General features: G+C 39.0%; 1 protein-coding gene and 1 long non-coding RNA gene across 6 annotated transcripts in view; one reads left to right on the top strand and one right to left on the bottom strand.

Moving 5' to 3' along the window:
- The window catches only part of SPAG16 (sperm associated antigen 16), a 772,121-nt gene that overhangs the window by 171,812 nt on the left and 574,329 nt on the right, over positions 1–25,980 (top strand). The gene's annotated exons all lie outside the window — the stretch shown is intronic.
- Positions 4,504–19,885, bottom strand: LOC114813145. Its single transcript, XR_003760772.2, has 3 exons — positions 19,809–19,885; positions 5,185–5,259; positions 4,504–4,810 (listed from the first exon to the last, which is right to left on the bottom strand). It is a non-coding gene; the product is annotated as an uncharacterized LOC114813145 (long non-coding RNA).

Below are 25,980 nucleotides of genomic sequence, written 5' to 3'. Positions count from 1 at the left end.
TAAGCACTGGGGTAGGTACAAGCTTGGCCTAGTGGAAAGAGCATGGCCCTGGGAGTCAGATGACATAGGTTTTAATCTTGGTTCCTCCACATACTGCTATGTGACCCTGGGCAAGTCACTTAACTTCTTTATGCCTCAGTTACCTCAAATGCAAAATGGGGATTAAGACAGTGAACATTATATGGAACATGGACTATGTCCAACTTGATTATCTTGTGACTACCCCGGTGCTTAGTACAGTACCTGGTACATAGTAAACACCTAACAGATACCACTATTATTATTACAAGTCAGTTAGATTGGTCATAGTCCCTGTCCAGCATGGGGCTCCCTGTCTTAAGGGGAAGAGAGAACAGGAATTGAATACCCATTTTATACTTGAGGAAATTGAGTCCCAGAGAAGATAAATGACTTCTCCAAGGTTACACAGCTAGCAATGGCAGAGCCGTGATTAGAACCCATGTCCTCTGTCTCATCTGCAAAATGGGGATCAAGACTATGAGCCCTATATGGGACATGAACTGTGTTCAACCTGCTTAGCTTATATCTTCCCCAGTGCTTAGTACAGTGCCTGGCATATTAACAAATACCAGCTCCTTAACAAATACCATTTGAATATAATTAAAAAAAATACATATATATATATATAATGGTATTTGTTACACATTTTAGGAAGACAACTAAATATAGGTATTTTCCTAAAATAGAGATTTTATTTTTCTGCTTCCTAAAGTCCAGAGATCTTTTTTGATTATATTTTTTATGTTATTTTTTAAGGTTTCACCTTCAGGACACCGTAATTTTTTTCCAAAATAGTGTAGGTCCATTTTTGCCTGGAGACAGTGGAATAAATAATTGCTCATAGTCCCCTCCATTCTAATTAAAAGATAGGATTGTGAGAGTTGTTCTGTAGGTCACAAGATCAGGGAGTTATGGGAAATATCCCCTTCAAATTGCCCACAATTAAATATATTGAGAATAAGGATTCATAGAGCTGTAAAGGAGATTCAGAAACCATCTGTTCCAGGCACCTGTCTCCAGGCTGGTGGATAACTAAATGATCAAGGAAAAATGGTTGTTTATTTTTTCTCTTAATTTCCAGGAATTGAGATTCCACAACTCCCTTGGTATCCATTACTAGGTCTTTGCACCATGGTACTCATATTTCTTAGTTGTGTCCAAGCACATTTACTCTTCTTTTCATTTAATCCCTTTTCTTCTTCTTTGGTTCACAGTGGATGTAGAAGGCAACTTGTCAGTATGTTGGTATTTGTTGGTATTTGTTAATTGCTTACTATGTGCAGAGCACTGTTCTAAGCGCTGGGGTAGACATAGGGGAATCAGGTTGTTCCATGTGGGGCTCACAGTCTTTATCCCCATTTTACAGATGAGGAAACTGAGGCACAGAGAAGTTAAGTGACTTGCCCACAGTCACACAGCCTGACAAGTGGCAGAGCTGGGATTCGAACCCATGACCTCTGACTCCAAAGCCCGGGCTCTTTCCACTGAGCCACGCTGCTTCTCCATTCTAACACTTGAAGACAAAAATGTAGTTACCCCAATTCATTTAATCTTTTCGCATGACCTATTTTCCAACCCTTTGATCATTTCCGTAGCTTTTTTCTTAACCCTCTTCATTTTCTTCTCATCCTTTTCAAATTGTGCTGGTTACAGTGGACAAAGTATGCTAATAAAATCTGACCAATTGAGAATAGAAAAAGCACTTCTTTTCAGACAAGAGAAAAAAAAAAAGTGATTCTTGCAAGAATTAGTGTAGCCTAGTGGAAAGAGTATAGACCTGTGAGTCAGAGTGAATGAGTCAGGTTCTAATTACAGCTCTGCCACTTCTGTGTGACCATGGGAAGGCCATTTAACTTTTCTGTGCCTCAGTTATCTGTAAAATGGGGAAAGACTATAAACTCCACGTGGGAGCAGGGATTATGTCGAACTGGATTAATTTGCATCTACCCCAGCGCTTAGTACAGTGCCTAACACATAGTAAGCAGTCTGACACATGGCAAGCACTTAACTAATACCATTAATTTTAAAAAAAATCACAGTGTTGACAATACATCCCAGTAATGGTTTGCTGACTCATATTCAATTTCTGGTCAGTTTACAACTAATGTGTATCTGGTTAAGCCATCTTTGTACCTAGGATCTTTCTGCATCCTATAATTGTGTTGCTTGTTCTTTTCCAAATACATGTCTTTAGTTTCCCTGCAATGATTTCCATGCAGTGTGTGTAAAACCATATTTATAATTCAGGAGGTAAGATAGACACAATTTATTTCTTTGAAATATTTTCCTGTATTTTGAGGAGTATACTCTTCATGCCATTAGAACACCAGCTATATCTGCTAAAATACCCAAAGCAGTGAAGTTCATTTCATGCAGAGCAGTGTTGTATAGTGGAAAGAGCACAGATCTGGGAGTCAGAGGATCTGGGTTCTAATCTTGAATCTGCTACTTGTCTGCTCTGTGACCTTGGGCAAGTCACGTAACTTTTCTGGGCCTCTGTTACCTCATCGTTTAAATGGGGATTAAGACTGTGAGACCCACGTAGGACATGGACTGCGTCTAATTTGATTATATTGTTACTGTCCTAGTGTTTACCACCCTGAAAGCACTTACCAAATACCACAGAAAAATCAGAATGTAAAATATATATACATTTATGGCCTTAGCTCTAACTTTTGAAGAAATTATTTCCATAAGCAAAACCAAGAAAATCACAAATCCCTGGGTGTGAAAAAATAGAAAATCTCCAACCAGGGGACATAATACTCTGCTATCTAGTCTGATCAACTGCTCTTCAACATAAGGAACCTTAAAAAACTATTAAAGCACTTTTAAGATGTCACCACAGAAGCACCTTCACGAAGTTCTAGCCTGGAATTTGCTCTTCCTGCTTATATCTTAATTATCACTGTCCTCCCCATCTACCAAGCCTGTCTAAAATTCCACCTCCCCCAGAAAGACTTCGCCAAAAAATTCCTGTTCTCCCAAATGATGTTTACTTAACAGTCACCCTTAGCACTTACAAATGAATACCCAACCTTACCCTTACCCTTAATGTACACATGTGCTGGTGGATAAACATATGTGTATGCATGTATGTATGTGTACATACATATTATACATGCTACTACCTATTTTATTCTTGTTCTTCACTGTACTCCTTATGTTTATAAGTATTTTTATGTCTCTAATTAGATTATGAACACCTTGAAGTAAGGGAACCTGTGCCCTGCTTCTTTTATACTCCTTTAAGTACTAGTTCGGTTCATGCGTAAGGCACCCAAGAAATAGTTTCGACTGATTGATGGATCGAGCTCTGGATCTACCTCAGAAAGCACATTCAGCTTATTAGCCAGTTTCATTAGTGTCATCTTCCCGGTAAAATGCAAAAGTGAATAGAGAGAAATGTTACAAACAGAGATATTCTGTAATATGGTCAGTAGGAGCAACACTCATGGCAACATAGCTTTACCAGGTAGGGTTTGTTAGAAGAATGGAAGATAGCAGGAAACCCAAGCAGCTGTGGTGTGATGAAGTGAAAGCAGTCAGGCATGAGCAGGGCGAACAGATGAGACTGTAAGCTCATTGTGGGCAGGGAATGTGTCTGTTGTTATATTGTACTTTCCCAAGTGCTTAGTTCAGTGCTTTGCACACCATAAGCACTCGATAGATATAGAATGAATGAACAGAACAGAGTTTTGGGTTTATTTTATGTCAATCAAAAACCTTTATCAAGCACCTCCTGTTAGCAGAGCACTGTACTAAATACTTGGGAGAGTAAAACAGTTGAATGATCCCATCCCTGCTCTCAAGGAGCCTAAAATGTTTTTATTATTTGTGTTGTATAATTATCATTATTATTGTGGTATTTGTTAGGCACTTACCATATAACAAGGACTGTGCTATGTGGAGTATAATCAGGTCCATCACAGACCTGTCCGCAGGGTGATCATAGTCCAAGAGGGGAGAGAGAGAATAGGTATTTTGTCACCATTTGACAGATGAGACAGAGGCACTGAGAAGTTAAGTGACTGGCCCAAGGCCATACAGTAAGCCTGTCATTGGGCAGGGATTGTCTCTATCTGTTGCCGAATTGTACATTCCAAGTGCTTAGTACAGTGCTCTAGCACGTAGTAAGCACTCAATAAATACTATTGAATGAATACAGTAGGCAAGAGGCAGAATCCAAATTAGAACCCAGGTCTCTGACTCCCAGCCCTGTGCTGTTTTCACTGAACCATGCTACTCTTAGGAAGATCCTGTGATGCAGAATTTCAGTTGGTTCAACTGGGGTTGGTTGGAGATAACTGCAGCAGACAGACTAGACTGGGTGGAGAAATCTGGAGAAAGTTTGCTCTATTTAACTGAAGGCTTCAGAAAGATCAAGATAACATGAGGCTGTCTCCAAGCCAATGCTAGATCTCCAAAATGGCAAAAGCAGGTGTGTGCATAGATTATGGAGATTTCACCATCAGTGGCTTTATTTATTTAAAAGAAATTATTGCAAGTAATTGGATCTAGAAAAGATTTACATTTAAATTAGGATGAAATAATTCAATGAGCCTTTTCAAAGATGCTGTCCTAAAACATTCAATTAATGAGCTAAAATTGCCCAAGTAACCCTTTCCCCCATATTCCAAAGAAACGCTATTATTTAGTTTATTTCATAACTTAAAACCTTCATATAGTGGTCCAACACTGATCATGTCATTCTCACTGTTCTTCAATACAAATGCTCATATGCCTCTGTAGAGCTCTCATTCTTGAAAATATCCACCCTGATGGTTACCTAGTTACAAAAAGCAACAACAAACAAAAAATCACCTACTCTTGTCTTCTGGATACCTCAAGTTTAGGACAGTATTGAGCAGTTAATAGAGGGTTGGGCAAATGGATTAATGGAGAGGAGGAATTAGTGTCGGAGTGTGGGTGCTTCTATAAACATCTCTCACTTCAATCAGCTGCTAATGGCCTGGTCTATATTTACTAGCTTTGTTCTCAAAAACAAAGTAGGGATTTATCCTACTGACTGATAATAATATGCCAGTGGCAAAATATACTTGGAGTACAGGACTGCAGAGTTAGTATATCTGACAGGAATGCACTGTGATTTAAAAAATGATTTCTATGTTCACAAGGAAACAAAAAGACCCTCCTACCAACCTTTAGGAAATCTGTAGTGAGACTGCATAGCCTTCACGCTTCAGTGAAACACACTTCCAGCCAGCTTTCAATTATCTGTGCAGATGGAGAGAGAACACAGCATGACTAAAGAAATAAAACTCCAGTATATAATTCACAGCTAGTCATTGGGTTCAGGCTCTTACTCCAGTCTTTTCATGGACTGCTAAGAAGAAGCAAAGCTGAACAACTGGAATGTCGACTTGTTTACCAGTTGCTCTCCTTACTTGACCACCTGCAAACTCTTCAGTGCAAGAAAAGATCAAGAGTGGCATGATCAAAAGAGAATAAAATATAGGAATATGAAGGGCCTGATTATCATTTTACTGGGCCCTGGACTTTGGAAACCCTGGTTTTCCCTGGGCAAATTTCACTCCCTCACATTGTTCATGGAGAGTGTTCCCCTGATTCCTTTCCAATAATATCATTTCCAGGAGTGAAATGTGGAGGATTCTACCAGAGCAGCTGCAGTAAACTACAGTAGCCAGTGGAATGGCCACTAGACCTCTTACAGCCAAGAGGAACTCTGAGAGTATGGTAGAACTGATACTTTTGCTCCGTGGTTAAAATGTTCCCTCAGTCAGAGTTCACCTAAAGCATATAATCCCCCCCCCCCCCGAACATCTGTATGGCATTTTATTTCTCTTTCCAGTCCATACTTCACCCCACTGCCCAAGTCATTTTTCCAAAACATCCTGCACACATCTCCCCATTCCTCAGAGATGAAAATGTTTATTAATTCCTCTCTGAATCAAACAGAAACTCCTCTTAATTAGCTTTAAGGCAATCAATCAGCACTTTCTCCTTACCTGATTTTGTACTCTTCATTCTTCTCAACCAAACCTATTTACTGCATCTTGTGTTTACCTCTTCTGCTTCCTCGTGCCTTTTGCCCTGCCTGTAATGCCCCATTCAAATCCATCACATCACAGCTCTCCCCATCTTCAATAGTAACACTACTTACATTTGTTAATCAGTCAATCATATTTATTGAGTACTTACTTTGTGAAAAGTAAGGGGTGAATAAAATATAAAGGGGATGCAGAAGGGAATGAGAGGAGAGGAATTGAGAGTTTTGTCTAGATTCTGAAACTATTCAATTATTTAATCAATCATATATATTGAGCACTTACTGTATGCAGGGGACCGTATTAAGCACTTGGGAGAATACAGTATAAGAGAGTTGATCCACCATTCCCTGTCCTCAGTGAGCTTACAGTCTAGAGGGGGAGAAAGTAAAGTAATTAAATAAATTACAGATATGGACTTAAATGCTCTGGGGCTGTGAGGAGTGCGTAAAGGGTGAAAAACCAAGTGCAAGGGTAATGCAGAAGGGAGAGGGAGAAGAGGAAATGAGGGCTTAGTTGGGGAAGGCCTCTTGGAGGAGATGGGATTTTAATATGGCTTTGAAGATGAAATGAGTGAACTTCTGTCAGATATGTTAGAAAAGGAAGGCATTCCAGACCAGAAGCAGGATGTGGGTGAAAATCAGGGAGGTAAGATAGGAGGATCAAGGTTATTGAGTGTTTTAAGCCTATGGTAAGGAATTTATGTTTGAGGTGGAGGAAGTAAATGCTAAATTGTTAAATACTTAGTATGTGCCTCTGTTATTGAATATCTTTCTCCTTTCCCACTACAACTCATTCTTCACACTTCATTCTTCTAACACCAACCTTTCTTACAGGGCCTTGGTCTCATCTCTCATATCCTCTCTCAATCATTCAATCATATTTATTGAGAACTTACTATGTGCAAAATTCTGTACAAGCAGTTGGGAGAGTACAGTACCACAGAATTAGCAATCATGTTCCCTGCCCATAATGACATAATTAATTTACCATCTAGAGAGGGAGGCAGACACTGATATAAATAAGTAATTTATAGTGTATAATTCAAAGGTTTGTACATAAGTGCTTTGGGATTTGGGGTGGGGAGATTATCAAGTGTCCATAGGTCACAGATTGAAAAGCATAGATGGTGTTCATTGAAGTGCATAATTCTCATTCATTCAATCATATTTATTGAGTGCTTACTGTGTGCATAGCACTGTACTACCCTGTCATAAACTCCTTCCTTTGTCATAGTTGACAGACCACTACTCTCCCTCATCTTCAGAGCTGTACTAAAATCATATCTCCTCCAAGAAGCCTTCCCTGACTGGCTTGGCATTTCATCTTCTCACCCTATTCTCCCACACTTCTTCATAGGCTATGTACTTCATAGGCTATGTCTAGTCCATAGACATTTTGATACTCATCTCACCCCCACAGCTCTTATGTACATATCATTATACTCTTCTGCTTCCCTTATCTGCAATTGATTTGATTTTAAGCACTTTGAGAGAGGAATTGTTTCTTCCAGACTATCAACTATATTGTATTTTTCCAAGCCCTTAGTACTGTACTCTGTACACACTATATTTTGAATAAATACCAGAGATTGATCAATTGAAATTTATTCATTAGTCCTAGTGTTGGTTGAAGGGATGATATGGCTCAGGGTAGTGGGATGTAAATTGGGGAGGTTTGTTGGATGGGATTTTAGGAGGATTTGAATATGGCCTGTGCTAGGTTTGTTGTGAGGAGACAGGGAGTTCCAAGCCAGGGGACAGCATGAGCAAGGGGTCAAAGCTAGGAAACTTTTAAACTAGATATTAAGCTCCTTATAGTTAGAGATTATGTCTCCAACCCTAGTGTGTTCTCCCAAGCACTGGGTGCCCACAGTAAGCACCCAGTAAATAATCATTGATTGATTGATCGATTTGATTTTTCTCAAAGACTGTACTAAGCACTGTGATAGAGTGTAATCAGATTGGATACAGTCCTTGACCCACATAAGACTCCAGCCCTTCTGATATCTCATCGCTTACAGGGAGCCTTACCCAATTCATTTCTGTCCCACTAATATAATTCACTAAGGAGTGGTGGAACCAGTTAATCCAAGGTATGCATACCTGAAATGTGTTGGAAGGCTAATTGTCAAAGACCAGTTTACTACTACTACTACTAATTTGGGTATGTGTTAATCACATATTACGTGCCAGGCACTGTACTAAGCGTTGAGGTGGTTACAAGCAAATCGGGTTGGAAACAGTCCCTGTCTTATAAAGGGCTCACAGTCTCAATCCACATTTTACAGATGAGGTAACTAAGGCACAGAGAAGTGAAGTGACTTGCCCAAGGCCAAACAGAAACAAAGTGGGGGACCTGGGATTAGAATCCATGACCTTCTGACTCTCATAGTCACACAACTTTAATAACAAACTTAAATGTCTTAAAGAAATCAATTGAATCTTTTGTTAATTATGCAAGATTTCATTCACCCCTATAATAATTTTTGTAAAAAAACAATGAAGAATACAATGTCATTGAAATATATATTATCACAGAAACTCACAGCATGCTTCTAATATTTTATCAACTAAAAGAACTGCTCTTCGTTAAAATACAGTCTCTCCTTTCAGTATATTAATAAAATATATATTTACATAAATTGAGCATTCACAAATCATTTTGTGAAGTGTCAGAATTGTCATAGCAGGCCTGAGTTATAACTGCTCTCCATGACAAGGAAATAACACCTGACAAGATTAAATGGAAATGCTTTTGGCAAATGTATTCCAGATCATTTCTGCGAGTGTAAGCAGTTTACCTAATCTCTTCCACAACATAAGATGATATTTATAAATGACGAATATGCTTAGGTATTCAATTCAGCAATACAGTAATTCAGTTATTGTTGAGATGTCCTAGGAAACTGATATTCTCCTCCTGTTTCCCTTTGCTGTGAAATTAGAAGAGCATTTAAAAAGGTTATGTCAGAACTTATTGATTTTGAAAATGAAACCACCATACAAAAATCCACCCCAAAATGACATCTCAAAAATCATCCTTAACCTAAGCTATAGCCTAAACAGGGGAACAAAGAATACATTTCTAAGTTTTGGAGAGACCTGCATGCATTAGAAATGGACCTTTCATCGCTATAACATACATTAAAATATATTTCATGCAGATGGATCTCCTCTTAGACTAATTCTAAATGAATTTGTCACAGAACACCACAACTATGTAAATAAATGAATCAAAGATTAATAAAAGCTTCCCCAACAACATTTTCAGCACTTTTGAAGGCTTCTTGGAGAAGATATGATTCTAATAGGGCTTTGCAGGTGGGGAGAGCTGGTGGTCTGTTGTAAGTATATGAAGTGGTTAGTAGGGGCGGGCAGAGGGAGAGGGAGTTCCAGGTCAGAGGGAGGATGAGGGCAAAAGATTGGCAGCGAGATAGATGAGACTGAGGTACAGTGAGTTGGTTGTCATTACAGGAGCAAAGTGTGCTGGTTGGGTTGCAGTAGGAAATAAGGTACATTTGGTAATTTAAAATCATTTCATTTTAGGATTCATAGATTCATATGTCCTCCAAGGCGGAGGGTGGGGAGAATCGATTCATGGTTTTACTGAGTGCGTACTGTATGCAGAGTACTTTGCTAAGCACTTGGGATGTGTTGTCGTGGTTCAGGAAAAGAAGCGTAGTGAAAAGCAGAGCATCATAGAAAAAGAGGAGAGGACATGGGTAGGTAATTCTCACTTCTTTGGGATTCTGTATTAATTTGGAAAAGAAGGGCTTTTACAAAGATATCCTTGAGTGCAGGTGGCTACCATCAACCAGTCAATCAATCAATTGTATTTATTGAGCACTTGGAGAGAGTACAGTACATCAGAATTGTTGGACACAATCCTGCCACAATGAGCTTGCAGTTTAGAGTACAACTCTATCGTACTCTCCCAAGCACTTAGGACAGTATCCTGCACACAGTAACTGCTCAATAAATACCATTGATCAATCTGCTTTTGAGACCTACAGTTAGGACAGATGATACACCTGACTTCTTGAACGTTTACAAATGCATCATCTAGGAGTCATAATCAACCTTGAATGGCAGGACTTACATCAAGAATGTGGGAAAGGCACTTTCCAGTATTAATGTAATGCTTACAGTAACAAAGCTCCACTGACTGAGACTCATGTGGAAAATTTAGGAGAGCAGAACAGACAAGCCCTTCCTCTCTGGTGAACAGAATCAGGACATACCTAAGTGGGGAGAGCAAAATAAATGATTTGAAAACAGTCTAATTCCCATCTGTGTATTTTCTCCCTGCACTTAATACAGTGCTCTGTAGACAATAAGCACTTAATATTATTACTACTACTTGTTACCGCCAACCAGGACTGTCCCGCTAGGTAATCATTACCAAGGAGACCACAGAATCATGGCTTACAGCAGTGCTCTTTATTAAAGGGACCCCGACCTCACATGCTGGAGGCCCCATCCCCACTCCCCCACCCCCTAAACTGTAAGGTTGTCATGGGCAGGAAACGTGCCTGTTTATTGTACTATCCCAAGAGCTTAGTACAGTGCTCTGCACAAAGTATGTGCTCAATAAATACAATTGAATGAATGAATGAGTAACCTGTTTTCTTGTTTTGATGTCTGTCTCCCCTGCTTTTCACTGTGAGCCTGTTGTGGGCAGGGATTGTTCCCTCTTTGTTGCTGAATTGTACATTCCAAGCACTTAGTACAGTGCTCTGCATACAGTAAGCGCTCAATAAATGTAATTGAATTGTACTGCATTGAATTGTAGAACAGTGAGGAAATTGAATGAATGAATGAACCTGGTAGATGCACAACTTTATAACAAAGACTTATGCCTTTTATAGCCAAAGAAATCCACACTTTCAAGTGCTTCTCTGACTCCTCCCCTTCATTCCCAGTCCAACAAAGACTGCTTTAGGATGAGAAACCTCCTCCTTTCATTTGCAGATAGTATGCCAGAACATCTCTTTTCAGGTAATCTCTTCTCCAAGAAATCCCTCCAAGAATCTCGAAGGAAATTCCTCTCCAGTCCTGATTCCTCCCCTTAGGAGAGCTTTGTTTGATGCTAGTGTGTCTGAACCTTCTCTTTGAGCACTTCCCAAGATGGCAGGATTTGTCTGCCCCAGACTGATGAGGGTTTGGGTTGCGTATCTCGCGATGATTATTCTGCAGCTGGCAAGCTGTGGGGCCAGTGGCCCCCAGGACCACAGGTAACAGTTACTCCTACTACTACTATTGGGGAAGCACAGTCTGAAACAGTGTGGCCTAGCAGGGAAGACCACTGCAGTAAGGCAGATAGGCTGCTGTTCTCCGACATGGAGGTTTCACGAAGCCAGGCTACCAAAAGACTGTCTCATGAGCAAACACCTCTTGGCAGGAAGGGAGGAAAGATCTTAACTTTCAAACAATGTGGACTAGCGTCATTCACACATCATCCACACAGCTACGACCATCAGCATGCATAGGGTCTCAGTGATAATGATAGCGCCTTTGAAATTAAAAATATCTAATAGGATAGAAAATGTTTTGAAATAAGCACTTCATTAAATAAATCAAAATGGCTCACTAAATGATTTAGAGTACTTTTTAGCTAGTTCATTTCCTCTTTAATCCCTTAATAGAGCAATTAAAGGCCTCACATTATATATTATTCAAAAAGAGCACTTAAAAGGGTATGTATATTTTTTAACAGGAAATTGAAAATAGCCCATCAAAATGAAGACCTAGGCTGATTTAGACAGTTTGAAAGCTTCTGATATTATTTTTAGCAATTTACTGGTCTCAGCTAACATTTTCATGTCTCTACAGTTATATTCACAAGTGCAAAATAATTACACGTCATCCATTTTGGGAAGCTACATTTGGATTACAAAACATATAGGAATAAACATTGCAGTATTCATATTGAGAGCATATTTATCGGTCAAAGTAAAGGGGTTTATAAAAGAAATAATCTGAATCTTTACCAGAAAGGAGTGCCTTATTTTTGAGTCACATTATCCAATGGATTTCTGGGGATTATAAGCATTAAACCTGCACATCCTCATCCCCTCCAATAGTTTTTGACTTTGCAGAGAACAAAGAGATTTGCATAACTCAGCTGTGTGACTGTGGGCAAGTCACTTAACTTCTCTGTGCCTCAGTTCCCTCATCTGTAAAATGGGGATTAAGACTGTGAGCCCCACGTGGGACAACCTGATTCCCCTGTGTCTACCCCAGCGCTTAGAACAGTGCTCGGCACATAGTAAGCGCTTAATAAATACCAACATTTTTATTATTATTATAACTCAAGAGTTCTGTGAGACAGTTAATAAGAGTCTCCCTGTCCCTCAGTAAACAAGCTCTGTGTGAGGATTCAAATTTAAAAACAATCCATCTTAAAAATTTCCAGCCAAAGGTGAGGAAGTAAGACTTAGCAAAAATCACAAAGATAGAGAGACATTGATTGATAATGACGATGTTCATAAAATCTTGATGATGGAACCTCATCCAGTCATGAAGATTTCATGACCAAGAGTCTGTGTGAAGGAATCTATTAATTTAATTAAAAACCATTTCATTGTAGCAGTTCAATAATGAAAAATCTATTTAGCATGGATGATGGCAGCTCTCTAGTTGGTTGAACTTTTTTCTGAATAGGATGTGACACTGAAAATTAAATTCTGGTATTTACAAATGATTACAAATCATTCAAATTCAGAATCTTCATTATTGGTGCATGTTTTCATCATTTTTTGATCATGTCACCACATATGGTTTTTAGTCACCATTTACGCTGTTTTGATAAATTTCTTTAATCCTGGAAATCCAGTCATAAAATTTATAAATGGTTCCTGTGGGGACTCTACTTTTGTTCATTCTCTTTTGCTCAACACCTCATTTTCATGGAGATGATTTAAAATGGAAACTGGAGCACAAGCAGTAGTTATGCACCTGGGGAAAGAGAGGCAGTGTGGCATAATGGAAAGAGCACAGGCCTGGGAGTCAGATGAGCTGGGTTGTAATCCCAGTTCTGCCATGTGTCTGCTGTGTGACCTTAGGCAAGTCATTTAAACTTCTCTGTGCCTCACTTACCGCATCCGCAAAATGGGGAGTAAATCCTGCTTCCTCCTATTTATCCTGTGAGACCCATATGGGACAGAGATGATGTCCAAACAACTGATTAATTTATATCTATCCCAGGGCTCAGAATTGTGCTTGGCATATAATAAGCTAATAATAAGTATTATTATTATTATTTTATTTTCATCTGTCTCAATTTCCTCAACTGTAAAATGTGGATACAATACCGGTTCTCCCTCCTGTTTAGACTGTGAGCCCCATATGGGACAGGGACTGTGTCCATTATGATTAACTTTTACCTACCCAGTGCTTAGAAAAGTGTTTGCCACATAGTGAGCACTTAAATACTATGGTATTATGAATTAGAATAAGAATAATTCTATGAACTGACCAGCCAGAATGTGGGTTCTCATCACTAGATCAGCAGGAACAGCATTAAAGGCAGTAAGCTGAGGTGATATAAGCAGAGTATTTTTACAGGGAGTTATCAAATCAGTGCAGACTTTCTCATTGGTCTGAGTTCCTATTCAAGGAACAGTTACATCTCAGAGGTTTTGGTGATTCTGTTTTACTTGCTTCTTCTTTACAGGCAATCCTGACCTAACCAGGACTGCAGCAGTTTGTGATGAGAGAACTAGAAACAGGAAAAGCCTGAAATCTGTCAATAATAATAATTAATAATTGTGGCATTTGTTAAGCTCTTCCTATGTGCTGAGTTCTGTTCTAAGCTCTGGGGTAGATACAAGTTAATCAGGTCAGGCACAGTCCCTGTTCCACATGGGACTCACAATCTCAGTAGCGGGGAGAACAAGTATTGAATTTCCATTTTACCGATGAGGAATTTGAGGCACAGAGACATTAAGTGATTTGCCCCAGGTGCCACCACAGGCAAGTGTAGGAGTCAGGATTAGGACCCAGGTCCTCTGCCTCTCAAGTCTCTGCTCTTTCCACTAGGAAATACTGCTCCTCAATCATGCTGCTGTCAATCAGGCAACTGTACTGATGGTTTGGTTCCAAGAGAAAAGTTGGTGACAAGACTAGAGAGCAGTATTTGGTTCAAAAATGGACATCCTTGTCCCTATTCCCTCTAATGGGAGATGGGCCCCTAATGGTAGCTTTCCCCCTTTCAGATTCAGCCTGATTCAAACACAGCTATTTTCTCTTGTAATGTTCTTCAGCAGTTTTACAAATAATACACTGCTTACAAAGAAAACAAAAACGCCAACTTCCTAAAGGGGATAGGTGATGGAAGTCCAGATTTTTGAGTTGGACTTCCAACCGTGCTGACAAGACCTAAGGGTTTCCCATTAGGACTGAAATGATAAGACCTAAAGATTTCCAGTTAGGATTGACAAGATTAGAAATGGTGGCTTTCTGGTCTATAAGTGGTTTGATGTGAGTCCTTTCCCAACCCCTATACTACTAAAACTACTATACCCCTTCCCCTCTCTCAAAATGAAAAGTTAGTACTTTTGTTAGAAAACATTTTGTCAAAATATTTGCAAATGATATACCTTGCAAATGTAGATATAGTGTAAGATATATAAACAATTTTCCTCTGCTAGATTGTAAGCTTTTTGAGGAATGGGATCATGTCTACAAATTCTTTGTACTATCTCAAGGACTTACTACAGTGCTCTGCAAATAGTAGGCATTTAATAAATCAGCGTACTACAGTTTCCACAATTATACTAACCTTGATCTTTCTTATGTACCGGGTCTTGCTATTGACCATCATTAAGAGTTCCTTGAGGGCTCATTTCTACTAAATGTATAGTACTGTACTCTTCCAAGCATTTAGTGCAGTGCTCTGCATACAGTAAGTGCTCAGTAAATATTGTTGATCGATTTGGTCATTGTTAGCATCAGGGTGGTTACTGCATGACTCTTGAAGCAGCCTACAGTTAGCTCTCATTTTATATCACAGTACTGAATGTTTCATTTTTGAGTTCATTTAAATGAGTGTTTATTTTTTCATGTTCCTAAACTGAACTGAGCTAGTTTGTATATAAACCCTTTTCAGCTTAGCACACACAATAGTTAGTAGGGTCTCCTGAGATTCATTAAAAGAGAATTTAGAGTACATGGTCGAAAAGTGTGATGAGAGAAGTAAACACTCAAGTCACTTTGGATAGTTGGGTAGAAATAGCCTTGTAAGTAATATTTAATATATGCAAATGAGGTATCAAATACCCCATTGGAAAAAGAAGAAAACAAACCAACCCCAGTAGACTCAACACACACCTATGAACTTGTCTCCTACCTCCAGCAAACTGCCAAGCACTTAATTGAGGCTCACTGGGATTCTGCAATTCAAAGCCTTACATCTTATAGCTGCTTACATTAATAATATCATCGTCTTTTGTCAAGTTGAATAGCAACCGGGTTTATCCAACTGGAAAAAGTTAGACAAGGCAGATAGACAGTCAAGTCTGTTTACTGTCAATTAACTTAAGAAGGCATGCAGCCTTTCCTTTTATTTATGTCAAACCCAACAATTTTGGTTAGCACTTTATAAGTTTTCTTAAGAAACTGTTAATTTGGGTGCTACTGGCTGTACAGCTGATAATATTTTAAGAAAGGGTTTCTGAGGGCAGCAGTTGTGAGTGCTGAAGGGATCTGCTGCTTGTGTCTTCTGATGGAAAAAACAACACTCAAGAACTTAGAATACTGAATTATTAGAAATGGAAAATATATGAATTCATAGAGATTATAAAAAAACAATAATTGTTCCAGTATATGGACATGCTGAGTTTAACTTGACTCAATCAGCTGTCTCTCTCCTTATCTTACTTTGTTCATCTACAATCTCCCCACCACTCAACTCTTCTAACACCAACCTACCCTCTGTACCTTGGTTGTTCTAGACAATAAACATGCTGAGTTTCTTTAACTTAAGTCAATCAGCTCTCTCCCTCCTTATCTTACCTTGTTCATCTACTATAAACCCTCCAACCATTCAGCTCTTCTAACACCGACCTACTACTCACTGTACTTTGATGTACTTTGATTGTTCTAGTAAATAAACATATTGAGTTTCTTTAACTTAACTTAATAAACTCTCCCCCTTCCCATTTTACCCTGCTCATCTACAACCGCCCACATACTCAGCTCTTCTACCTTGACTGATCTAATCAATAAACATGGCTGAGTTTCTTTAACTTAACTCAATTAGCTCTCTCCCTGCTATTTTACTTTGTTCATCTACTACAACCCATCACACCGGCAACTCTTCAACACTAACCAATCCTCTACACCTTGATCTTTTCTTTCCCACTGTTGACTCCTTGCCCACGTTCCCACTCAGTCCTGAAACTCCCTCCCTCTTCATATCAGACAGTCCACTCTTCTCCCCACCTTCAAAACTCCTCCCCATATCACATTTCCTTGATGTGATCTCCTTTATTTTTCCCATCCACTCTGTGCACTTGGCTTTGATACTCACCCTAACTCCACAGTAGTTATGTAAATATTGTTATACTCTATTTGTCCCATCTGTAATCTCTTTTAATGTCTGTCTCCCCCTGTAAACTGTAAGGTCCTTGTGGCCAGGGATCATGTCTCTCAGCCCTGTTTCGTTGAACTTTCCCAAATGCTTTTGTACAGTTGTCTGCACACAGTAATAATAATAATAATAATGTTGGTATTTGTTAAGCGCTTACTATGTGCCGAGCACTGTTCTAAGCACTGGGGTAGACATAGGGGAATCAGGTTGTCCCACGTGGGGCTCACAGTCTTAATCCCCATTTTACAGATGAGGGAACTGAGGCACAGAGAAGTTAAGTGACTTGCCCACAGTCACACAGCCGGCAAGTGGCAGAGCTGGGATTTGAACTCATGAGCCCTGACTCCAAAGCCCGTGCTCTTTCCACTGAGCCATGCTGCTTCTCCAGTAAGCACTCAATAAATACTACTAATTGATGTATTCACATTTTGACCATATTTATCATGCAGTTTATTCAGCAAATTAGTGACAAAGTTACTAAGGTGTAAATGGCTGCAATTTTTTTTTTATCAAATTTGCTGTTATTCTTTCTGCGAGGCATCATTTCATTAATTGCTCAGCAGTATACTAAAAAGAACTGTAATCATCACTGTGTATTTTATCAAATGATTTTTGTGCTTCATTAATTAGTAATTAGTGGAAGTTAATGCTCATCAAGTGTCAATATCTACAAAATGTGTCATTTTGCTATTGAATGCCAAATCCCTAATGATTATGAATTGAGTTTAATGTCTTAATTTTTTACTTTCATTTTTATATCATACTTCAAACTGATAAATATATCGAAGTAACTGGGTATTTTTAATCCAATAAGCAGTACCCAAGGAAAACTATTAGGGAAGCAGCATGGCCTAGCAGAAAGTGAAAGTGATTCTAATCCTGACTCCACCACTTGTCTATTGAGTGACCTTGGGCAAGTCACTCAACTCTGTGTTTCAGTTCCCATATCATCAAAATGGGGATTCAACATCTGTTTTTCTTTCTACTTATTCTGTGGGACTTGATTATCTTGTTTCTACCCCTGTGTTTAGCACCGTGCTTAGTAGTAATTATAATAATGGTATTTGTTAAGTCCTTATTATGTGTCGAGCACTGCTCTAAGTGCTGGGGCAGATACAGGGTAATCAGGTTGTCCCATGTGAGGCTCACAGTCTTAATCCCCATTTTGCAGATGAGGTAACTGAGGCACAGAGAAGTTAAGTGACTTGCCCAAAGTCACACAGTTGACAGGTGACAGAGCTGGGATTGGAACCCATGACCTCTGACTCCCAAGCCCGGGCTCTTTCCACTGAGACACGTTGCTTCTCTATCCCTCTTCTTCTTCTTCTTCTTCTTCCCTTCTTATCTCTCTTTCCTTGCTAGGCTTTTGCTGAAGAAGAGCCACTCATTTCTTGATTGCAATATGCCATGCTGGTCTATCCTCAGCAATTGACAGAGCACGGGCCTGGGAGTCAGAAGGATCCGTGTTCTAATCCCAGCTCCGCCATTTGTCTGCACTGTGACATTGGGCAAGTCACTTAACTTCTCTTTGCCTCAGTTACCTCATCTGTAAAATGGGGATTAAGACTGTGAGCCCCAACCCAATTCACTTGTATAATAATGTTGGTATTTGTTAAGCGCTTACTATGTGCCGAGCACTGTTCTAAGCGCTGGGGTAGACATAGGGGTATCAGGTTGTCCCACGTGGGACTCACAGTCTTAATCCCCATTTTACAGATGAGGGAACTGAGGCGCCGAGAAGTGAAGTAACTTGCCCACAGTCACACAGCCGACAAGCGGTTAGTGCGGTGCCTGGAATAAAGTAAGCACTTAACAAATACCACTATTATCATTATTGTTGACTTTCAGTTTTCTGCTGGAATGCAGCATTATTCAAGTTTTGTTTTACTATGCCCTTACAATGTTTCCTCTGTCCTCCTCGCTTGGTTTTGCAATTTCAGTTGATTACAAAGCAGTTGCTTGGTTGTCCTGCTGTCATTTATTCTGCACATGTGCCCCACTGAGAATAGCCGCGATGAGAGCATAGCTTTGATCCTAGGTTGACTCCGTTCCAGAATTTCATTTTCTCTGAACATTGCATCTTTTCCTTTGAAGACAATCTTTTATATTTGAAAGGAAATGTTTCTTTAATACTAATTCATTGATGTGAACCATTCAACTTATAAGCAACAATAATACAAATTATTTTCAAATTAGTGATTAAAACCTGACTTTAGTAAGAATATTTCAAAGCACTAGTAGCTCTGGTTGTAGGAGAGATATTGAGCCAGTCAGATTGTCCTTTCCCATTTTGGAAAATGAATTACACAAGCAAATCAAGAATATGGTGGGGAAATCCCAAAATGCTGACTGTCAAGTTTCTGGAGTCCTAAATTAGTGTATTAATGCCTAAATTTCTGGCTAGCTCCACACTTAACCCATTAAACCTTTATATGGACTTGCATTTAAGATGCAATAAGCTACTTGTATTTAAAACACTCTTACTCTTCCAAGCATTTCATTCATGTAGACTTTTCAATTGGTAAGGATTTCCTTTTGATTTCAAATTTCACAATATAGGGAACATAGTTTTAAGCAATAAAGCACGGGCCTGGGCTTCAAAAGGACATGCGTTCTAATCCCGGCTCTTCCACTTGTCTGCTGTATGACCTTGGACAAGTCTCTTAACTTCTCTTTGCCTCAGTTACTTCATCTGTAAAATGCAGGTTAAGATAGTGAGCCCCACGTCATGGCTCAGTGGAAAGAGCCCGGGCTTGGGAGTCAGAGATCATGGGTTCCAATTGTGGCTCTGCTGCTTGTCAGCTGTGTCACCTTGGGCAAGTCACTTAACCACTTCTCTGTGCCTCAGTTACCTCATCTGTAAAATGAGGATGAAGACTGTGAGCCCTACTTGGGACAACCTGATTACCTTGTATCTACCCCAGCGCTTAGAACTGTACTTGGCACATAGTAAGTGCTTAACAAATACCGACATTATTATGTGGGACATGAACTGTGTCCAACCTGATTAGTTGACATCTACCCCAGCTCTTAGTATGTGCCTGGTAGATAGTTTATGCTTAACCAATACCGTTAAAAAATGGAACCAAGAGCAGATATTTGAATTGTTTGATAAATATTTTCTAAACAGACCTTGTAGATAAAGAACATCCAGACAGACATTACCTTGGATTGTCGTTTTAACTGCATTTTGACCTTGAGAAATTTTTCTTCTGCTACCTGAAAATTCCTTTAGGCAGGAGGTTCATAGGCATAGCTTATTGACAAGCTGTTAAAAGTGGCAAGTGCAAATGACTATATCGTTATCTAAATGAGAAGCAGCCTGGCTCAGTGGAAAGAGCACGGGCTTGCAAGTGTTCTAATCCCGGCTTCGCCGCTTGTCAGCTGTGTGACTTTGGGCAAGTCACTTAACTTCTATCTGTGGCTCAGATACCACATCTGTAAAATGGGGATTAAGACTGTGAGCCCCACGTGGGACAACCTGATCACCTTCTATCCCCCCCAGCGCTTAGAACAGTACTTTGCACATAGTAAGTGCTTAATAAATGCCATTATTATTATCTTATAAATTAGCCAGTGGCTTTTCCATTCATTTCAATGGGTTATAAAAAAATCACCATCTTAGGTTTTAAAGTACTCAATCACCTTGCCCCCTCCTACCTCACCTCACTCCTCTCCTACTAGAAGCCAGCCCCACACTTCGCTCTCCAATGCTAACCTTCTCACCATACCTCAATCTCATCTATCTCGCCACCGACCTCTCGCCCACATCCTGCCTCTGTCCTGGAATGCCCTCCCTTCTCATTTCTAGCAGGCGATTTCTCTCTCCTCTTTCAAATCCTTATTCAAGACACATCTCCTCCAAGAGGTCTTCCCCGATTAAGCCCTCTTTTCCTTTTCTACAACTCTGTTTTGAGTCACCCTGACTTGTTCCCTTTATTCATTTTCCCTCTCAGCCCCATAGCACTTAAGTACATGTCTGTAATTTATTTATTTGTATTAATGTCTGTCTCTCCATCTAGTTGGTAAGCTCGTTATGGGCAGGCAATGTGCCTGTGGTATTTTATCAATTTTACTCTCCCAAGCACTTAGTACAGTGCTTTGCACACAGTAAGTGCTTAGTAAATATTATTGACTGTCTCCCAGTAATCAATATCATGGACCGATCTCCCACAGTTTTCCCAGATCTTAGGTCCTCCCAGTTCTTTTAGTCGGTTCTTATTTATCGATTTAATCAAGCTTCATCTATCAGTTGCCAACCCCAACATGACTCATTTATTACTCCATTCATCTGTATTCATTTATTGAACACCGACTGTGTCGAGGGATGTGTATTAGGAGCATAGGAAACTTCCAAAAGCAGGAAACCTGGTTTCTGTTCTTCAGCTAGCATCTAATCGGGATGACAAGGAGACATAAATCAATAAATGTGTACCAGTTAAAAGATCATGCTTAATTCAGTAAGCACATAGTACAGTGCTCTGTAAACCGTAAGCACTCAATAGATACCATTAAAGATGAACATGCTACTAGATTAAAGTAAAAAATAGCCAGAGAATTCATAAACTAACAAGGATTCATAGGTAATTGAGATGTCTTAGGGAACGTCATAATGGAGAGGTGGAGGGAATTGTTCGATAGTGAAGGTGGTTTTTTAGAAGATCTTTGAAGTTAGAAGGGACTGTGACTGTGATGTCACAGCTGAAATGAGAGAGGAAGTGCCAGTTAGAATAGTGTGAATAAATAGATGAGTTGAACGGGTGAGACAGTTAAGAGTTTTGCTTTGAGGAGCAAAGGAAACCAGCTGACACATAGTTAAACTACAAAAGAAAGGCTCAAATTCAAATAGTGAGCTTCAATAATACCCTACTACTGTCCTGACTAAACCATTTATCTTATTTCTTCTCTTTTCCCCTCTACCCTTCATAAGTGCTGCTAAAGTCACTTTGTAAGGGCACAGTTAATAATGTTCTTCAGGAGTCATTTCCAGACTCTAACTAGGATTTTTCCAGAAATAGAGAGATAAGTGAAATGCCTAAGTTTTTTCACAAGTTGTCTTTTTATCACTTTTGTTCTTGAAGACATTAGTGATTGGGACATTTCTTTGGGTTGTTTTACGTTGAAGAAAAGCCTGACATATGAGAAACACATTCATGCCCTCCTTGCTTGTCAAAAGTGACAGGAATACCTTCAGACTGAGAAGCATTCACATGAACTCCAGCCGAATTGGTGACTGTCTCAGATGTTGGTACAAGAACTACATCCTCACAAGGTGGTGATTTCTCGAGTCTTCAAAGAGTTTCATTTGGCTCTCCAGCTAGTTTAGAAGCTGCTTGAGGGCAAAAATCTTGTCTTCTAACTCTGTTGTACTCTCCCAACCACTTATTGTTCCAGGACCTTGTGCTCAAAGATCTCAAAGCACACTCTTTAGCTAGATGTTCTTTCCTTTTTTTGTTATAAATTTCACTGGAGCAGTAGTGCTACAAAAACTATGAAACCTAGTGGAAAGATCACATGCCTGGAAGTCAGAGGACATGGATTTTGATCCCAGTTCTACACTTCCCTGTCAAGTGACCTTGGGCAAATCGCTTAACTTCTCTGGGCTTCAGTTTCACCTGTAAAGTGGACATTCACTGCCTGTTCATTTTCCTACTTAGGCTGTCTACCTCATGTGGGATAGGGATTATGTCTTACCTGATTATCTTGTATCAATCCCAGAACTTAGTATAGGGCTCAACCCAGCCCCACAACATCTATATAAATATCCTCAAACTATCTCCTCCCTCCGTAATATATTTTAATGTCTGCCTTCCCCTCTAGACTGTGAGCTCCTTATAGATAGGGATTGTGACTACAACTCTGATGTACTGTATTTTGCCAAGTGCTTTGTACAGTATTCTGCACACTGTCAGAACTCAAGAAATACCAGGATTGATTTATAAGACAATATAACTACTATTGCTACAATCATTGCTATTATTATTACAATGACTACACCTGGGCTGCTCCTACTACTACTAATACTACCATTACTTAAAATTGGTGCCCAATTGATAGATTTTCTTCCTTGTAGATTTTAGTGAAAACAATTTTTTAATTAAAAAATCATTTGGAAAATGTACCTGTTCTTTTCATTCAGTCATGACTACTATGTTCAAGTGGGCATATTACTTTATAAAATAATTACAGAATTCACATAACTCTCAGATGTTGTGTCACACACATCATTTAATGTGGATTTGCAGAGAAATTTATTCAGATGACTCTGGTTATTGACAACCTATATTTACATGAAACCTCCTAATTAAGCAATAAAACTCAACAGTTGGTAATTTACAGATGATTATAGCATGGCTCTGATAATAAAAAGTAGAGTGTCAAACATCTTCATCAAACTAAGCAGCTCACTAATGCCCTATTGAAGTTGCCATTTTCTGTTCTATTGAAAAGGATTTTATTAATATAATGATCGTAATCAGGCTTATGAATTTTCAGAGCATTACTGTTGTAGAGACTGTCAGTGAATTTGTCTACCCTGTAAAAGTTGATTTTGATCATCATTTTTTCCATCATTTCTGCTTAGGTTTTACCACACAGGAAATGTCTGAAGAAAATTAGGGATGATTTAGCTATAGAGCATAACTAATATTTATCCCATATCATCAGGCCTTCCTCCCAACCCAAACTGATTAGTAAAAAAAACTGAACCCTTCTCACTGGCAACAACTTATAGTTTAACCTCTTTGAGGGCAGGGATCATGCCTGCTAATTCTATTGTATTCTAAGGGCCTAGAATAGTGCTTGGCACAGAGTAAGAGCTCAATAATTACTATGGATTAAGTGATTTACTATTGATTGATTAAGCATATCAAGAGGCACGTGGGATGAAGTGCCATTATATTATAAAATCCTTGAGGTTAGAGGCTGTGATGTTTACTTTTTTATGTTATTTGTTAATTACTATGTTCCAGGCATTGTACTAAGTACTTGGGTAGATATAAGTTTATCATGTTGGACACAGTCCCTGTCCCACATAGGGTTTACAGTCTTAATCCCCACTTTACAGATGAGGTAACTGAGGTGCAGAGAAGTTAAATGACATGTTCAAGGTCATACAACAGACAAGTGGTGGAGGCAGTATTAGAACTCAGCTCCTTCTGACTCTGAGCCCTATGGTCTATCCACCAGGGAAATGCTGCTTTGTGGAATATAGTACTTCTCTTGTATTTTTGACAGTACCTTTATCCTCCTCTTTGCTCAAGCTTGCAACCTTGGCATTATCCTTGACTTCCTGCTCTCTTTTAACCCCTACATTCAGTCTGTCACCAGATCCTGTCATTTCTTCTTTCACAGTGACTCCAGAATCCACCCTTTCCCTTTCTAAACAACCACCATACCGATCCAAACAGTTGTCAGCTACCTCCTCATCCTTGTCACCGACCTCTCCACATCTATTCTCTTATTTCTCCAGTCCGTATTTCAATATGTGTTGGATTATTTTTATAAAACTTTGATTTCTAATTCAGTGCTCTGCATATTGTGAGCTTTATAGCAAATGTGTTTTTGTTGATAATCATGAAGTGATTTCATCTTTATCCCCCATGTCTCCACAAGTACATTTCCTAGCCATGGAATACTAAAGTGTAGCTAAAAGTACTAGTTTCTAGGCACCAATTTCAAATTGGATAACTGGTGGTCCCATGAAGAAATGGGAAGAATATGTGTGTATTTTTCAGTTTGGCAGAGGTTTCCTTTGAGGCACAAACAGTTTATCACCACTAGTTTTATATTACCCAGAAAGAGTTAAAACATTTTAAGTGAGAATTAACATATTTCTCTTTCTTACCTTCTAGCTATGCTAACAACTGAAATCTATTAGAAAATGAAAATTTAACATTCATCCATTCATTCATTCATATTTATTGAACACTTACTGTGTGCAGAGCACTGTACTAAGTGCTTGGAAAGTACTCAAAGATAGAGAAGCAGCGTGGCTCAGTGGAAGGAGCCTGGGCTTGGGAGTCAGATGTCATGGGTTTGAATCCCGGCTCTGCCACTTGTCAGCTGTGTGACTGTGGGCAAGTCACTCAACTTCTCTGTGCCTCAGTTACCTCATCTGTAAAATGGGATTCACTGTGAGCCTCACGTGGGTCAACCCGATGACCCTGTATCTACCCCAGCGCTTAGAACAGTGCTTTGCACATAGTAAGCGCTTAACAAATACCAATTTATCATAGAGACAATCCCTACCCAACAACAGACTCACAGTCTAGAATGTTTTGTCAGTTCAAGATGATTGGTCATTTGAGGTCCTTTCAAGGTAAAACAACAACAAAAAAACAAACAAGTGCAAGAAATAAAACTTAGTTAATCCAACCTGGTGAATATTTGACACTTCTTTATTTTCAAGTTTATATAATATTTTAAAGCTCACAAGTGCTAATGAATTGGGTATGTGTAAAATAGTTATAAAGAACTAGTGAAAGGTGAAGCTTATGATTACAAGCTTAAACAAATTTGGCTTTTTGTCTTTTGAAAGTTTAATTTGCCCTACCCCTTGCTTCTATTTGCTAGCTGATGATATTCACCATTAAAGGGGTCTTGAATAGTGCTACATGAAGTCAAATATCATGTTCATATCCCTCAGTTGAGTGTGTCAGGCAAAACCACTTGGGTTACTTTTTAATCACTGCTAGTGCTGAATGAGTAATTTCAGAGACTCCTATTTTGATTTTTGAATTTCAGTGATTACTATCTTTTGCCATGTTTACAAGTTTATCTTCTTCTTTCCTGTCATTAAGGGGAAATTTTATGTTTGTATCTGAAGACAAAATTTCAAATTTAGTTCTACTACATAAATGCTGAAATAAGAATAGATGAATTAAGGAGCTGGAAAGAAATCATGGTACACTATCATTTTATTGGGTGAAGTTTGGAATTTGGGTTTTTTTTTCAGATTTGATGTGCTGTGCCATGCTTTATATTATATTCATTGTTAAATCATAAAATTAGATTTCCTAATGTAAAGATATAGAAAATTCCTATCCTGAAAAGTAAATTAATCTCTTTTATTCTGTTGTGTTTAATGTAAATACAAAATCATTTCAATAGAATTAATATTTGGATTTTCAAATTAATCATGCAGTGAAAAGAGCACCATATCAGGTTGCCTTACTGTTATGTCCCAGTAGAGTCAATTGGCAGGGGTGGGGGTGGGGAAGTTCGTCACTCAGCTTTTTCAGTGGAATCAACCTTGTTATTCAGTATTACAGTAAGAAAACATTTATTAGTGTACATAAAAAAAACACCGAATAAAGGATCCTGCTTTTGTTTAAGC

The sequence above is a fragment of the Ornithorhynchus anatinus genome, chromosome 7, assembly GCF_004115215.2.
Source record: "Ornithorhynchus anatinus isolate Pmale09 chromosome 7, mOrnAna1.pri.v4, whole genome shotgun sequence".
Classification (NCBI taxonomy): Eukaryota; Metazoa; Chordata; class Mammalia; order Monotremata; family Ornithorhynchidae; genus Ornithorhynchus; species Ornithorhynchus anatinus.
This window is presented reverse-complemented; position numbering and strand designations above follow the sequence as displayed.